General features: G+C 41.8%; 1 long non-coding RNA gene across 1 annotated transcript; it reads right to left on the bottom strand.

Moving 5' to 3' along the window:
* Window positions 1-8,966: 8,966 nt before the first annotated feature.
* Window positions 8,967-15,587, bottom strand: LOC109284147 (uncharacterized). The gene is made up of 2 exons (XR_002091486.2): window positions 15,495-15,587; window positions 8,967-9,054 (listed from the first exon to the last, which is right to left on the bottom strand). It is a non-coding gene; the product is annotated as an uncharacterized LOC109284147 (long non-coding RNA).
* Window positions 15,588-16,239: the final 652 nt, after the last annotated feature.

Here is a 16,239-nt window from a genome sequence, read left to right as displayed (position 1 = left end):
CTATTGGGAGACCAGTGTTCTAAACATGTATTTGTCAGTACTTCAGTTCTGAAAGTTAAAAAATCCAACTGGGGTGTGTGATGGTGACTTCAGCGACAAATCACTGAAGGGTGGTGTCTATGAATAGTTGGTAAAAAACTTATAGGCCTATTCTTATATCCACCAAAAAAGTGTTTTTTCCCCCTTTTTTGTTTTAGTAAGCAAGCTCCAAAAATATTTTTTAAGTTGATCTGCACTGATCTTTTTTCTGTCTGATCACCAACCCAAGGACCAAATTTTTCATGCAACCTTTGTCATGACCTGCTACCTCACATGAAAAAGTGGAAATATAAATTGTACTTTATACTCATTGTTTCTCTAATAGTGGTATCTTGAAGTGTTATAAGTTAAATTAACAAATCTTGAAAACAAAACACCCTGCAATGATGAGTAAATAGAAGAAAATTGCAGTCATTAAGACATTTTAAAAACAGAAAAAGGCCAAATCCAATGAATAAACTATGCACAATGACCAGCTCTCCTGTTGTGTGTGAATTCCATGGTTTCATTGAGTCTGATCATATCCTCTTAAGTCAGTGTCAATTGTCTCTAGTGGAAGTAAGATAAGACCTTCAATTAATGTCATCATGGGAATTTTATCATTGCAAGCTGTTTTATTTTTAATATTTATTTGTTTAATGTATAATGCTTCAAGATTCTACTATTAGAGAAATAATGAGTACAAAGTATAATTTACATTGCTACTTTATGTGCCGGAACATGCTATGGGTAAGTTTGCATAAATAATATGGATAATTAATTTTGGTTTTAGGGTTGGCAATCAGAATTTTAAAACATCAGTGTGGATCATCAATGTACAATATATTTGAGGAGCGTGTTTGCTGAAACAAGAAGAAAACAAGTGTTTAGGGCTATACAAAGTATTTTAATGTGTGGGTGTTTGAAGAAAAAAACAAAAACAAAACAAGCAAACAAACCAATAAATAAATGGTATAGATTCATACCAGTGCTGGTACCTGTGTTATCTTATCCTTCATCCTAGTATTTCTAACCAGGTTATGGAAAACACAGGTTTAATTCCTTCCTCTGCCTAAGGGTATTTGAGCCTATATATCCCATGAGAGTATCCTAACCACTAGACTTTGGGCAACTCTAGGATGGGCAGCTCTCGATCTCTCTCTTTAATACCACTCCACTTGACACAGACAACTTAATAATTAAGCTAGCCATTAGGGAGGCAAGAGTGGGAGACCTTTAATCAAATCTACTTTCTGCATGAATCAGTTCAAATATTTGACCCATGGCCCCCTACTTTTAATCAAAGTGCCCAAATCATCATGTTGAAGAGTCACTTTTTCCCTTGCTTAGACTTAGTAACAGTTTACGTAATCCATGTAAAATGGAATGGCATCAACAGGAAAAAATTAGAGCAGCCCTCCCTGTTCATGCCATCCTTTGAATGCATGGTTCAGGCATCTTCAGATTTATGGGTAGGAAGAGGGAGTTGAACCTTGTTCCCACACATCCTGGGTGGTTGGACATTAATAGTTGGTTGGACAGTAATACTTGTTACTTTCATGACTTCTTTTTATTATTAGTGTCCAAAACCAACAAAAACAACAAAAATCAGGAATGTCAAACAGTTTGACATTTTGACATTATTGAAGCAAACACCTTTGACATTTCTGCAATGATTCAACACTTTTGTTTAAGCCAAAACTATCTATTAATTCTTTGGCTGCCCTGGAACTGCATTTTTGATTGAATGATTCATCCAAAAAGAAAAAAAAATTACTTGGCTCTTGTCATGACTTCATGCTTTTTCACCAGAGGACATTAACAATATTCAGAGAGCTTGGAAGACAACATTGCTCTTTATGGCCGCGTCCAGACAAGCGTGGCCATGAGGTATGTGGTAGCACAGACAAGTCTGCGGTGCCACATACTGCACACATTCAGCTGTTATGTATACTGTAAGGGAGCAGTGCAGAAGTTTTTTTGATGCCTGAGTATCCACAGATCAGTGGAGCAGCATACATGGGAGCAGCATGTGCTGCTCAAAACTGGAGCCTGGCCAGGCAGAGCCACACTCCAGCTGCCAGCCAGGCTCTGAGTGGCAGAATTGCTGCTGTTTCAGTCCCAAGAGGTCCCCAGGACCCTAGATAAGTCTGCTGCCTCCCCTACCACATCCGTGGTAACCTGCTGTGTACCGGAAGGCGCGTGGCACAGGCATTCCTTGGGGACAATTAGTGGTGGCACAAGGTGTGCCGCTGATAATTAGAACCAGATGTCCATGCTCATGTAGATGTAGCCTATAACTTTACGCTAAGTAGTGTTAAGCACCATTTATATATCAGCTTAATTTCCACCTCAAACTCTGTCCTTATCCAGAATTGCTTTTAGTGTAATAAATGCCTCCTACTTGCAAGTGCTGGTGTCTATACTGGAGTCTGGGTCACACAGTGCCTGGCTCCATTCTCTGAGATGCTGTCTGGAAGCCAGGGTCAGGGTGCATGGGTCCCTGGCTGGATGTGTGGGTGCCACAGTCAGGGTCTGTGGGTGTGTGCCCAAGCATAAGGATTCTCCTGGGCTCAGTGTTGGGGTCTGTGTATATACCATGGAGTGCTTCATGATGGTGTGTTGGGAGTGCAGAAGCACAGCCCAGGGACTTGGATGCCCAAGTCTGAGGGCATGTACAGGGGGCATAGATGCCTCTCTTCTTCCTGCTTCCTGCCTGTGGCTGGCAGATGGCTTGAGGCAGGAGGCAGGACTGGGACTGCTACTATGGGGCTGGGGTGCTGCGAGGGTGGGGTAAGTGGGGCCACAAAGCAGGCCGGGATGCCAGAAGGCAGCGATCTAACTTGAATCGACAGGGAAACAATACAGAAGTTTGATATGCACTGAAGTTCTCAATGGTCATGGGTTTAGATCAATTTACATTCACTTAGATTGGTCTAAGTATAATATTTGTATGTTATTGTCACAGTCTGCTGCATTTTGATGGAGGACAGTTTTAAGGCCCTTTTAACTGCTTCTGTTTTAATAGATGCTTGCACTCCTGAATGATATTTTGCAGTGTTGATGGTTCGATTTGTTTCAATATTTCTCCCTTAGTTGTGATGGTATAATTTTCCCTCCCCCCATTCCCAGACTAAGAGGTCAAAATTTAAGAATTGCCTACTGGCCATAATACAACATTTATAACTTTTGTGTGCCGCTTACAGGAAGTCCTCTTATTCTTATTACAAAAATTGTTGTGGGTGATATCTTTTCATTTGCTTTCTTTTTCTGAAAAAAATAACTAAAGGAAAGAACCTGAGCTGGGTCACTTTGAAAGTCTTCAGCAATTTTCGCTGTGAAAAGTTCAAAACGTTCTCTCTTCTGGCACAGTTTAAAGAAAAAAAGTCTTCAAAGTCCTTTAAATTCTGTCTTCACTATCACATTAGTCATTGTTATGCCAAAAGTCTCAAGGTTAACAGTATATCACTGGGTTTTTAAATGCAAAGACCAGCTCAGATCTATTGGCCACTGGAGTTAACCAATGGATTTGAACATGAATTAGACAATCAGAGGTTGAAAAAAATATCTATTTTTTAGTATTATCCAGTATACTCTCCCTAACTGGAACATGCTTAAGTTGTTTGTTCTCAAGGGAAGGCTAATGGTGTATAATTAGGACAGTAACACCACTAGAGGAAGGATATCTTGCAATTAAAGCACAGAGGTGTGCAAATCATTTTCTCACTCTCTCCTTTCTGTACCTGTAAAAGGAGTTAAATAATACATGTTTACTTCATGAGGCTCTTATTTATGAAGCTACACAGAAACCACTCTGAGATCCTTGTACAGAAGGTGGATGTCTCCAGGTGACAGAGTGGTGCCAAGTCTGTGTGTCCCTTCTTCCAATCAATTCTGTTGGCTCCTCTCAGAGCAATCTCTCCTGCTCCTTAAAAGTAAGACTTGCAGGCAATGCTGTGATAGGCTTCAGAAATCATTGCCCTTGGCCAACAGCTTGTTTCTCCAATAGTGTAAACACTCATGACTGGGTAGGCAGCCAGCCATCCTCCAAACTCTACTCCAAGATAGCTGGGTTGCCTCCCAACTCCAGAGACCAGCCTAATAATGCAATAAAATCCTCTTTCAGTAAATAATTCTGCTTCACTAGGCAGTAATATCTACTACTGAAGTGGTGAGAAAGAATGAAATACACAAGCACTCAGAACAATTGTACTTATACTTGTGTTGTTCACATCCTTGCAATAAAGTCATGGTACGAGGGGACTGACTATAGGAAGAAAGCAAGAAGGTGGGAGGGGTGCAGCAAGCAGCCAGCTGGCTTTAGGGATAAAGCATGCAAATTGAAAACAACAGAAAGCTGTCAGATAGATCTTAGCTCCCAGCCACTCAGCCTTAATCGGACCTTGGTTATTTACCAGAGGGATTAGCTGACCTGTTTACCTGTGCTAAGTACAGACAGCTAAAAAGCCTGAGGCTGAATTGATTCAGTCTTCACAATTTATTCTAAGCTGCATGGATTTAACCAATAAGCAAGTGAACAGATATTCACTTTTAATTCTGGAAATGCAGCCACATGCCTGCAGTGGTTCAAACCAGAAGCTGGGGGGTGCTAGAGCACACTTCCCTGCTTGGCTAGAGCAGACAGCTTGGGCCAAGGCTATTCTGCCCACCGGGGGGGGGGGGGGGGGAGGGAGGGGAACAGATGTTGCAGGTAGGTGCAAAACATCCTGGGATTCTGGGGACTGTAAGTTAACTTGAATCTGGAGGGGATCTGGGACAGAAGTTCAATAAACTGATTTAACTTAAATCAGTTAAGTCTGATACTACATCCATCCAGGTTTATCTTAAACTGATTTGGGGCATTTTGAAAGCGGTTTATGTGGACTGAACTTCTGTTGTGCTATAGATTTGAACTGGTTTCCAATTACTTATACCAATTTATGTTTAATTTCTGTCCCTAGCCCTGGGGACTGGATTTAATGACTCAGGACCCCTTCTAATTCTATGTTCTTAAATTCCTGTTCCTGCTCCAGCCACTGCTGACTCCTTCCTTCCTTTTCTTTGTTCTGGGCATTTGGGGGTTAGACAAAAAGACATTTCCTATTTTAGAAAGGGGTTTAACCTGCTCCTGTAGCTGCTAGTGACTCTCAATAGCAAACACTTGGTTGCTAGGTGTGTATATGGCTGTACATGTAATTTTCACTTCCCATTTGTATTTTTTATACTGAAGCAACCATTACTTTGGGTTATTTGCAAAAAACTTCTCTTGCTGACGGAAGCACAGGTATCTAGCTGATTTATGGTTAACACCCTGTACAACCCCAAAAGCCACAGCTGTGTTGTTGCCATTACCCATTATACAATATAGGCCCATCCTACTCTGAAGCCTGGGGATGCTAATACATAATATTTAGCCTTTCATAATTGCATAGCAACAGCTGAGAGTTATTTTCTTTTAGTAAAATATATGTGCAATGCTAGATAGTTACTGTCCCAGTACTGTACAGCAATGCCAAGAGCAATATGTCAATCAGTACCTGCTATGACTGCTGTTAGAATTTACTTGTATTGGCTAAGTCTTGGGAAGAGAGATTCTCTGCCAGCATTTTAAGAAGGAACTTTTACAATTTCTCCTCTGAGAATAATTCCTTTCCCTTGAAGGGTCAGGGGCTTATGGTGAAGAGGCAATTTCTGTATTTGTTTTCCTTCACAGAAGGAAAAAATATGATGTGGCACTGAGACATATGGCAAAATACCCTTTTGCTGGAAGATTCTGTACTTTTGTTTCTGGGGGGAAAAGTGGATCTATTTGTGGTACAGCACTGTGAAACCTGAGTACAGATGAAAGATAAAAAAGTTTTAGATATCAGCTTTGGGATATTGCCTACTGGGCGCGTCCACACATGCCCATGCCTATGCGGTTGGCACTGTGCAGTCACTTAGTACTTTAGCAAGCACTAAATAACTGCACAGTACCTACTAGTACTACACAGTTCTAGTGGCACATGGGTCATTTCTGACCCTATGATGCTACAGCGATGTAGCTTATTGCTATAGTGATCAGTGGCGATGTGTAGGGGGTGCATGGGGGTGCATGTGCATCCCCTGAAGGTGCTGGTGCACCTGCCGACAGGCCACACTCCCCTCTTAGGCAACGGACAGGGGGACAGGTGGGAGCACTGGTGCTCCCCCTATGAGTGCTGGCTAGGGAGTGGGAGTGCTGGATGAAGTGCTGTAGCCACTTCCAGGACTGTGGCGGTCACTTCCAGGAGTGCCACGGCCACTGCTGGTCAGTGAGATTGGCCGCAAGGGGACCCTTCCCCCTCGGTTGGCAATATTGGCCACAGGGGGATCCCCCCTGGTTGCTGGGGGGGGGGGGGATGTGCCCCCCCAACTATGGTGGCACCAGTCACCTATGATGGTGATGTAGTGTCTCATGTAGATGCACCCGCCAAGTAGATCTGCAGTACTGTTATGAGCCCCCAAATTTATTTGGCAGTATACAGAGATGTGTTGTAGTCCATCAGACACTGAAAAACCAAGTCAACTATGAGTTCTCCACCTGCATCCAGCAATGACCCAGAGCTTCTATAGCACATCAGTGCATAAGAGGCAATTCCTGACTTTGAAACTGCATTGCTTTCCTATGTGGAAGTGATGTTAAGATATATAGTTCCTGGTACCCTCCAAAGCAAGAGAAGGAACCAGAAGACAGAAACTATGACAAAATACAGTGATGTAGAGATATAAACAGACCTGCAGGGGCATGGGACAAGAAAAGGAAAAAGAGGTGAAGCTCTAAGGAGAGTACACAGGAAGCAGAACAATAGAAACAGAGACCTCTGCTTCCAGTATTCTCCTTGTCCACAGGAGTATCACTATGGATTTCTCCTTGTCCTCCTCGTACATAATTTGTTTTATAAAAGCACTGGAAGAAGAAAAGAAAAAATTGCCTTCCCAGAAGATTTACTCCATGCTAGCTAGGAATTAACTATGCTTGGCTGAGAATCTGAGGGTACAGTAGTAAACTGAAAACCATAAAACTGGTATCCATGAGGCACAGTAAGTGGATCTAAGCGTGCTTTCTATGGTGTTTATACTGCCGCTCATAGTATAAAGCTGAGGTGGTGTGCCTCTATAGCAGGGACCCTGGAGTTGGTTTGGACTGTGTGTGGCTAGCTGAGTCCTCTCTTGAATACACTAGCATACTTCAGAGCCAGACTGCACAGCCTCCTAAATCTTGTATGGCTCAGAGATAATGGATTTTTTCATTTGGATCCCAGCCAAAGTTGGTTTCCGTCTCTGCACCAGAAACAGGGATGTATTCAGGAAAAAAAACTATAGTATTCTAAAAGTACTGTCTGCTGCTCCTATACAATCAAGAATTTAAGAATGTGGCTGCTATTATTGTTTGGCATTATCGTTTGCAGTTACAACTCAGCAACCCTTTTAGACTTGCTAAATCATTAAATATTATGTAAGGTTTTACTTAATTGACATGCATCACCAAGGCAATCAAAACTACTACTGTGTTGAATTTAATGCAATAAGTATTTGAATTATGTTCAATGTCTAATTACTGTTGGCTAATTCCCTGGCCATCATAGATTTTCTTGTTTAAGCAACATGAAAGCTGTTATAATGTTTTCTCCTTATTATTTGAACTGCCTAATCACCAACAATGCAGAGAAATCAAGATGAATGCAGCAAAGAGCAGGATTACAAGTGGAACCCTGCTACCAAATTATTTATCTCCAGCTATGGATGCCAGCTGAGAAATGTGAGAGTGACAGCAAGGTCTGAACTAACTGGTGTTTTGGCTGCTGCTCTTTGCCAGTTTGCAGCATGCCCGTGTTTTGCTGAGAGCCTGCAGCCAATGCTGTGTGAGTGATGATGTCTCTCTGCAATATTTCTCAGTGCTAGTTTGTAGCCTCCAGCACTGATGTGAGTTACTTACTGACTGTGGAAACAAAAGTTGTAATTTGTAATAAATATGCAATACTGTATTGTAAACAATAGTAAACTACCTAATAACATGGCCGTGTAATCTCATGGCAATCCACTAAATAATTTGTATGTTCTATATTCCCTGACTTCTGTTTACATTAAATGCTTGTCATTAATTATATGATCTCACAGCACCGGGCAATATGTCAGGCTATTATTTATGTTATTAATACTGATCATTTATAAAGCACTTTTCAGTTGCAATGATTAATCTATTAATATGATGTGGAGGAACCACATTTGTTTCCATTGCTTTAGGTGCATATGTGGGAATGCATATAATTCTGACTCTACCCACACCAATTTGACATGATGTAACTTTATGTTATTAAATGGATCATTCTTATTTACAAGTAAAATATTAAGGCCCTAGAGCCATGATAACCCAGGATTTCCATAAAGGAAATGTCCTCCCGTACAGTGGGGTTCCACATCTTATAGGCATATTGCCTTTCCTAAAAATCTGAACAAGGTTAGTCAGCAAAAACTGCGCTCCTGGGTACACTCTTTGGACTATGCACCTGCACACAGTGCTACCACAAAGAGCTGCTCATAGAGTTCAAAGAAGAGGAGGGGTGAATAATACAATGGAGGCTTCTAATGTCACATGGGACACAGTTAATCCATGCTTAGACAGTGCCCCCTGCAGGCAAATCCTGGGAGTATGATCTGATCCCACCTTATTTATAAATCTAAAGGTAGATGTGCTATAGTGTTTTTTCCTTGGGTCTGAATAAGAAGTGTTTTATTTTCATGTTCAGAGGTATAATACCTTATTTTTAAAATGTTTAAATAATTCATTGCATGTGTGACATAATGAGATTATAGTGAAGGCAGAAGTGCTGCACAAAGATAAGCAAAGGTTTATCAAAGTAAGGAAGTGTCAGATCTATTCAGTTGGTACATTAGATGTTAACACAGGGCGCTTTAAAAACACAAAACAAAAACCAGGTATTTATTTATTTTCCACGTGCTGTTTCCACAAGCAAGTTCTGGGTTCTTTTTTTCAGCCGCTTTCCAAGTGTGATACTGTGGAGCAGACAAAATGTGGGTCAGAAAACATTTAAATATGTTTCTATTCTAATTCATATTAAATGCCATAAACAGGCATGGGCTTCCCATTTGAGACCAATAATTATTTATTTGAATGGTACTTGTGAACATATCAAGTAAATCTGGCTGGGAACAGCTAAAACTAAAGGGACAGTGTAATAAATTCATGCATTTACTTTTATTTTGGGAGTAGCACGTTTTATCCCTATTGCTTCACCCATTTCTATTTTTAACTTCCTGCACAATCCACTGCAGTCTCCTGGGTTAACTGAAATTAATAGATGCAAGTCGAACAGGAGAGCCCTTGCAAGAGAAAGATGCTAACTATCTGAGCAAAAGCTAACACTAGCAACACCTTCCTGTTGGACACTGGTGAAATAGGCTGCAACTTGCACCCCAGGGATGGCAAAAGGACAAACATCAAGTAGAAAATACATGCCTAAACTTAGTGATGTGCATTGTTCAGGAGCAATTACATGCTCAATGTTTAAGCTGAATTCAGTGGAACTGCAAAGGAGTTTGAATGCAGGACAGCAGTCCTTGTTCTCAAAACACTCAATGGAGACTTGCTACCTCATGGAATTTCTCCAGATTTTTTCCACCTTCCCTGATGTCCTTGCCGTTCCTTGCAGTTGACTGTTTTAGGAACTGTGCACAGTCAGCGGTGCCCATGTTGAAGGACATACTATCATTAATGTGAGAGTCTGTGGCTATTTTTTGACAATGCTCTCTCTCCTCTTTGCCCAAAACTAGGCTTTGCCAGGGCCCATGGCAAAAAAGAGCTATAGGAAAGAATTTGGGCCATGATATTTTAAGTACTGAATATTGGATTTTATACAGTGAAAATGCAGACATTTAAAAAAAAAAAACAAACCAGAATAATGTGATGCTATATTATTGACCTAAAATGTATTTAAGCATCACTTAAGCATAATTTAGTCATCTAGGTGCCTATGCAAAATTAGGTCATATTAAAGTGTCTATAAAGGGCATAGTATTGGCTGGGTTTCTTTTCCTGTGGGAGAGAGGATTTTATTTTTATACATTATAAAATATATAAGGATTGACTTTTCTTTCTTACTGTTTAAAGGAACCTTGTGCAACTGGGTTGGGTTATTCACTGTGTCCCAAGGACCGTCAGACTTTGGCTCATCTTTTTTTGTTTGTGTGTGGTTTGAGAAGCTTTCTAACCAAGAGCTGTTTCAGAGCATGCCCTTCTCCAAGGGCTCCACCCTGGGCTCTGCTAGCTGCAGCATTCTTGATGAACGTAACTATTAGGGTTGGGCACTGGGGCCCCCCTCTACATGTTCAGGGGAAGACATGGTTGAATTTAATGTGTTATCCACAAAATTGCACCTCCTGCCATGCAACATATGCAAGACAGGAGGTGCAATTTTGGGATCACACATTAAATCCATTCATGCCATTGCACTGGCAAGAAGCAGACTCCCATGGCTGAGGGATGTCCCAGCCACAGGGCCATGCAAAGCACTCTGGATCAGTAGCCCCTTCAGTTGCTGGGCTCTCAGTCCCAGCTAAGTGTGAGGCACAGATGGGGTTGAGAACCCTGGGCACTTGCGGGATCTCTTGCTCCCTGCTGCGGGTGAGGAGTTGAACTGAAAGCCCCATGTGGGCTGGGGATTTCATGCCCCATACAACCTTGGGGATCACAGCAGCTGCAAAGCTTGATACCAACCAGCCATAAAAAGTTAGTACACATTTTTGAGGTCTAACTGTATAGCTGGTTGGAGCTTTTAATCGTGTGATATCCACTTTGCATGTGTAGCTGGTTTTAAGATAACTGTGCAATTTAATTAGTTAATTGTGCAATATCTGTAATGTGTAGAGGAAGCCTGGGGGAGATAATTCTCTAAGACAATAAGTAAGCCTAGTTTAACGAAAGCTTGTGCTCTCACAATATATGGTACTTAGTCTATAAAATGCATATTTACCTTGCCTTCTGACTGATTTTAGACTAACATAGCTAACTACCTCTCTCATTCAAAAGCCAAAAGCTCCACATGGGTGTATCCTGAGGTTGGTGAAAGCTCAAGAAAGGATTAGAACCAAGGAGAGCTCTATCTTTAGAGAGAGAAAATGGGACATGTTCCTTTTTGTCTACTATGGTATTTAAATAAAATAGTGCTATACTATGAACCTCCGTTATAAGAGTATTTGTTCATGGCTGTTTTTAATTAGGTTATGATGCTGTTTTAGGGAGAGAAAAACAGGTTGCAGTTGAAAACAGAACCTCTTTTGACTGCTGCTACTTCTTTTGTTGCAACACGAGCTTATTGTTTCCAAAGGCATATTCATCATTTATACCATTCAGACAAGATGCACATGACTAGCCATAACAGTAAAGTACATCTTCCTAGCCTCATAATGTATGAGTCTTCCCTCCTTATTGTTTTTCATGGTATCCAAGTGAAATAGCATCAGGGTTAGCTTTATCATGAAAGCCAGGATACAGAACCATTGACTATCTGATGCCCATAAATCTAGTCACTGGGGAATAATGTCAAGGAAAAGAGGCAGACTGCCGTCGTCAACATGTTGTGGTCCTTCTATCATATGCAGAGTCTACTTTTTACTGTTCATAGTGCAGTAAACAGTCACCGAAAGAAAACAAATGGTTTTATGAATTAGTGTGTTTACTGTATTTTTCTAATGACTTTTTTGCTTTAAGATAGATGATGGGTAGTAGTATAGACAAAGGTTCATTTGCATTTTTCCTTTAGAATGTGTTCAATCTACTATAAAAGGGAAAAGGTTGTGGTTGCAGTGAGGTATTCCCATACATCAGAGCCTAATCAAACTCCTACTCACTATCAGTGGGCATCTCTACAATGTCATCAAAAAGGTAGGAATCAGGTGGTGTGTATACTGGAAAGCACAGCAATGAAAACTATGAGAAATCAACACCACTAAGAAATGAAACATACACACACTACATGCATGTTGAATAGGGGAGTTAAACAGTATTCAAAAGAATTTGATTTTTCTCTCTCTCTTTTTTTTTTTTTTTTATAAAAACAGGGAGGCAGATTTTAAAATTCTCAGGTTTAGTTTTATTCAAAAGACCTTCAGTGAATAATTCTTGTTTTGTAGATTTCTCCCTTTCAGGCCATTGTAAATATTTACAGCTATAAAAAAAGTCACATTGTTATCATCTCCATCTTTGATCCCTGATTGAACAATGTTATGTAACTAACCAGAAATGTAAGGCTACAAGTATGAAAGTTGCCACTGAACATGCGATTGAAAATGAACTTTTAACAAGTATTTGGTGATTTCAGCTTTAAAAGTTATTTTTCATGAAAATTCCTGCTAATAAAATTAAAGTAATGAAAACTTATTTGCAATCCACAAACACAAAGTTGCAAATAATTCAGCCTGTTTTTACCCCTAGTTCACTTTGTACAGTGAGCTTACAAGGGATATACAGCCCTAGTCATTGCCTGACAGAATCCTGTTGGCAAGATGCCCTCTCCTACAACCACTGAACAAATTATTGGTGCATAATCTAGATGCCTTAGCTTCATACTGTAGTGTAGACAATACAGTGTGCTCCCTGGAAGAAATTACTTTCTTGACCACTGCTGCCTGACTCTTTTAGGGTAAGAAAGAAAGGTTAGGAGTAGAAGGGAGAAATCCAAGCCAAATCAGTTAGCATTATCTCATCTCTGTTTATCTGATTAGCTTTAGGGAGTGGGCAGGGGTGGATCCAGAGGAGTGTGGCAGTACAGTTGCTCCCCCTTCTGCAGGTACTACTGCTGCCCCCTGCCAAGCCTGACAGCTTACACAGCCACTCCCTGCAGCTGGAGACTCTGGGCTGGCAAAGGGTACCGGGAAGCTGAGCAGGAACCAGGCACAGGAACTGCTGCCACTATCCCCAGCTGACCTGGGTGCAGGGCAAGCCCCAAAGCTGCTCCTGCTCTGCTGCCCCATAGCTGTGGGCTCTGATGAGCAGTTGTGTAGCAAGCCAGGTTTGACTGGGGACAGCAGTAGTGGCAGGCACATTTCCTCATCTTGCACGAGTTCTCTGCTGCTCCCCACCCCGTGATACCTTCCTTGGCTGGGGATCAAGTCCTGGGATATGGGACCTGCCTCTCACTGCTGCTATCATTGGCTAATGCAGGCATTGAGGAGAGCCCTAGAGCTGCTTCTGCCCCTCTAACTAGAGGCTGCAGGGAGGGGCTGTATGGGTTGTTGATCTTGGCTGGGGACAGCATCAGAGGTGGGTAGGATTCTTCTTCTAGCTCCTGCTCCCCAGCTTGTAGGAGATACCTAGGGGCAGGGTAGCCAGGCAGTGAGCATACAAAGGAGGGACATGTATGCTGCTTCTGTCCCCAGCTGACCCTAGTACCCTGCACAGCCCATGATTGGAGAAGGGCAGAAGCAGGTCTGAGGCTCCTCCAATGCCCAAGGCAGTTGGGGATAGTAGGGGTGGCAGCAAGCCATCCACCCCCACTGTTCCTGTTCCCTGCCTGTCTCCCTGGTGCTGGCCTGGGCACTCCAGCCACATCGTATCCTCATCTCCGATGGTCTGAAGGTTAGCATGCCACCCTCCCATTTGGTAAACATTACATTTGCCTAGGGCATGGGGAATCCTGAATCAGATTCAATTCCTTCTATTGATTTAAACTTTCATCACCTAGAGAACACAGAAAGAAGAAGAATGGAGTAGGGCCTTGGCCTTGAGAGAGCTGGAAATCTGTGCTCCTACAGACTTGGGGCTATCAACACAGCTTTTTTGTGCCTCAATTCCCTATCTGTAAAACGTTAATAATAATACCTCACATGGATCAATTAATATATTAAAGATTGAGATACACGCGTATTAGTTATAAAATCATAAGAACTTTCTATAGCCAGCATCTAGAAAGAGTTGCTTTATGGACCTTATCTGGAAAATGTGCTAGAACAGCGAGGGGAGAGGGGTGGGGGCGGCACACTTTTTGGCAAGCATGCCACAAATTAAGCCCCATGCCCTGTGAATGCCACTCTCATCCCCTTCCCCTGCTTTGCTTTTTACTCCCTGCTCTATCTGCTTCTGTGTTTCCTCCTGGATCTGCCATGTGCCACACACAGAGGCTGCCAGTGCCACTTGTTGAACAAAGGCTGCAGTTTGGCTGCCCCTGTGCTTTAAAATGTCAGTTTGAATAAGAACTTGAAAGGACATGAACAGCATTAAAAGTGTTTCCCTACAACAGCTGTGTTCAAACATCAACCTTGATGTCAGTGATACATTTATTTAAAAAGCAGCTGCAATGAGCTCGAGTTCCCAAACAATGCAAAGTAATAAATGCTGTGTAAATGTTGCTGTAAGTTTGTCTCATTAATGCATTAAATTGGGTTTTGCAAAAAGTCTTTTCATGAGTAAATGCATTTTGCCTGTTTGAGCAGCAAATATTTCTTTCCTGCCAGCTGAGTCCACTGTTGTTTGAAAAGTCACAATAGGATAGACACAGACAGGAGGGAGCTAATTGTGCATGAGAAATTGGGCTGGGGAAAGGAAAGTGTGTAATTTATTTTGGTTTGGTTTGGTTTGTACTTTGATTTTCAGGGAGGGAAATTACAACGAAAGCTAAAAAAAACCATGTACAGAGTAATTTGCCCAAAACACATCATGATCAACAACAGAAATGTGTATCTTTTAAGCGGATACAGCCTGGCATATCTTAACTTTATATTAAGTGCTGATATCAAATCAAATCGAGCTACAATTAATTTGTCTAGCTTTTTGTTTGTTCTCAGAAACCACAGGAAGATAGAAGGAATTAGGCTTATTTAGTCTAGAGAAGAGGAGACTGAGAGGGGATTTAATAGTAGCCTTCAACTACTTGGAGGGGAGAATCAAAATAGGATGGAGCTAGACTATTCTCAGTAGTAGCAGATGACAGAACAACGAGCAATGGTCTCAAGTTGCAGCAAGGGAAGTTTAGGTTAGATATTAGGAAAAAAAAAAAATCTCACTGGATGGGTAGTAAAGCACTGGAACAGGTTACCCAGAGAGGTGGTGGAATCTCCATCCTTGGATGTTTTAAAGACTTGGCTAGACAAATCCTTGACTGGGATGATTTAGTTGGGGATGGTCCTGCTTTGAGCAGGAGGTTGGACTAGATGATCTCCTGAGGTCCCTTCCAACCTTAAATGTTCTATGATGCTATGAAGCTAAGTGAATGGAAGGAGATTCAGGCCTGACTTACAACTGCCCTGTGTCAACTCTGAGCTGGTAAGAAACCAGGCAGGGTTCTTTTAGCCCTCTGTTTGTGGTTCTTAAGTTTGGAGAACTCACCAGAGGGGTAACTAGCAATTTTTTTGGACCCTGGCAGAGATGCAAAGGAGGAAGGGGAGGTCAGGGTTGGGCCCAAGTACCTGAGAGCCAGTGAGGGTCAGGAGAGGGGTCTTACCTGATGGCTGCTGCTACATCTGTGGCTGTTTTCCTGGCGCTGGGGCTGGAACTGAGGATGCCTCTGTATATCTTGCCTAGCTGTTGCTACTGCTGAGACTGGCTCTCTACACCCTGCCCAGCTGCTGAACCAGCTTCTTATACCGTGCCTGATTGTAACTGCTGGGCTCTAGAGCATTTGAGGCTGGTGCCCCCCCCACCCTTGTAGTTACACTACTGGAACCAACTAAATGTTCTCGGTTTGAAGAATTAGCATTTTCTGCCACACCATGTTTCATCACAGGACTCACGACCAGTGGTAGCTGTAAAAGATGCTAGTCATTTGGCATTTACATCCTATTCCAAAAAATATGATCTAGGAAATTTTCCTGGTGATCAGTGTTTGACAATTATTTGAATTCTGAATGCATTCTCAGATTCTATCAATTCCAGTTTGACCCACAGTAACATAGGGGCCTTCCAGTCTATTGAATCCAGTCCCTTGCACCTGGTTTCCTTTTGCCAATAGACATCAATTAGGAAAATGGCGAGGCTTGTTAAGGCATCATCACATCATGTTAAGGAGGCCAAAGGCTGCCTTAAATTCTAACAGGAATATCTACCTGATACTTTATCCTCAGTATATTAACTTCCTTAATATATCATTGCCTTCTGAAACTGTTGTCATAATAAGGGTGGAGAAGTGAACGGCCTCATAAATAGGTTTAGAACTTGGAGGCATTCTAGTCCACAGGGCTTTACTGCTT

The sequence above is a fragment of the Alligator mississippiensis genome, chromosome 4 (genome assembly GCF_030867095.1).
Source record: "Alligator mississippiensis isolate rAllMis1 chromosome 4, rAllMis1, whole genome shotgun sequence".
NCBI lineage: Eukaryota > Metazoa > Chordata > Crocodylia > Alligatoridae > Alligator > Alligator mississippiensis.
This window is presented reverse-complemented; position numbering and strand designations above follow the sequence as displayed.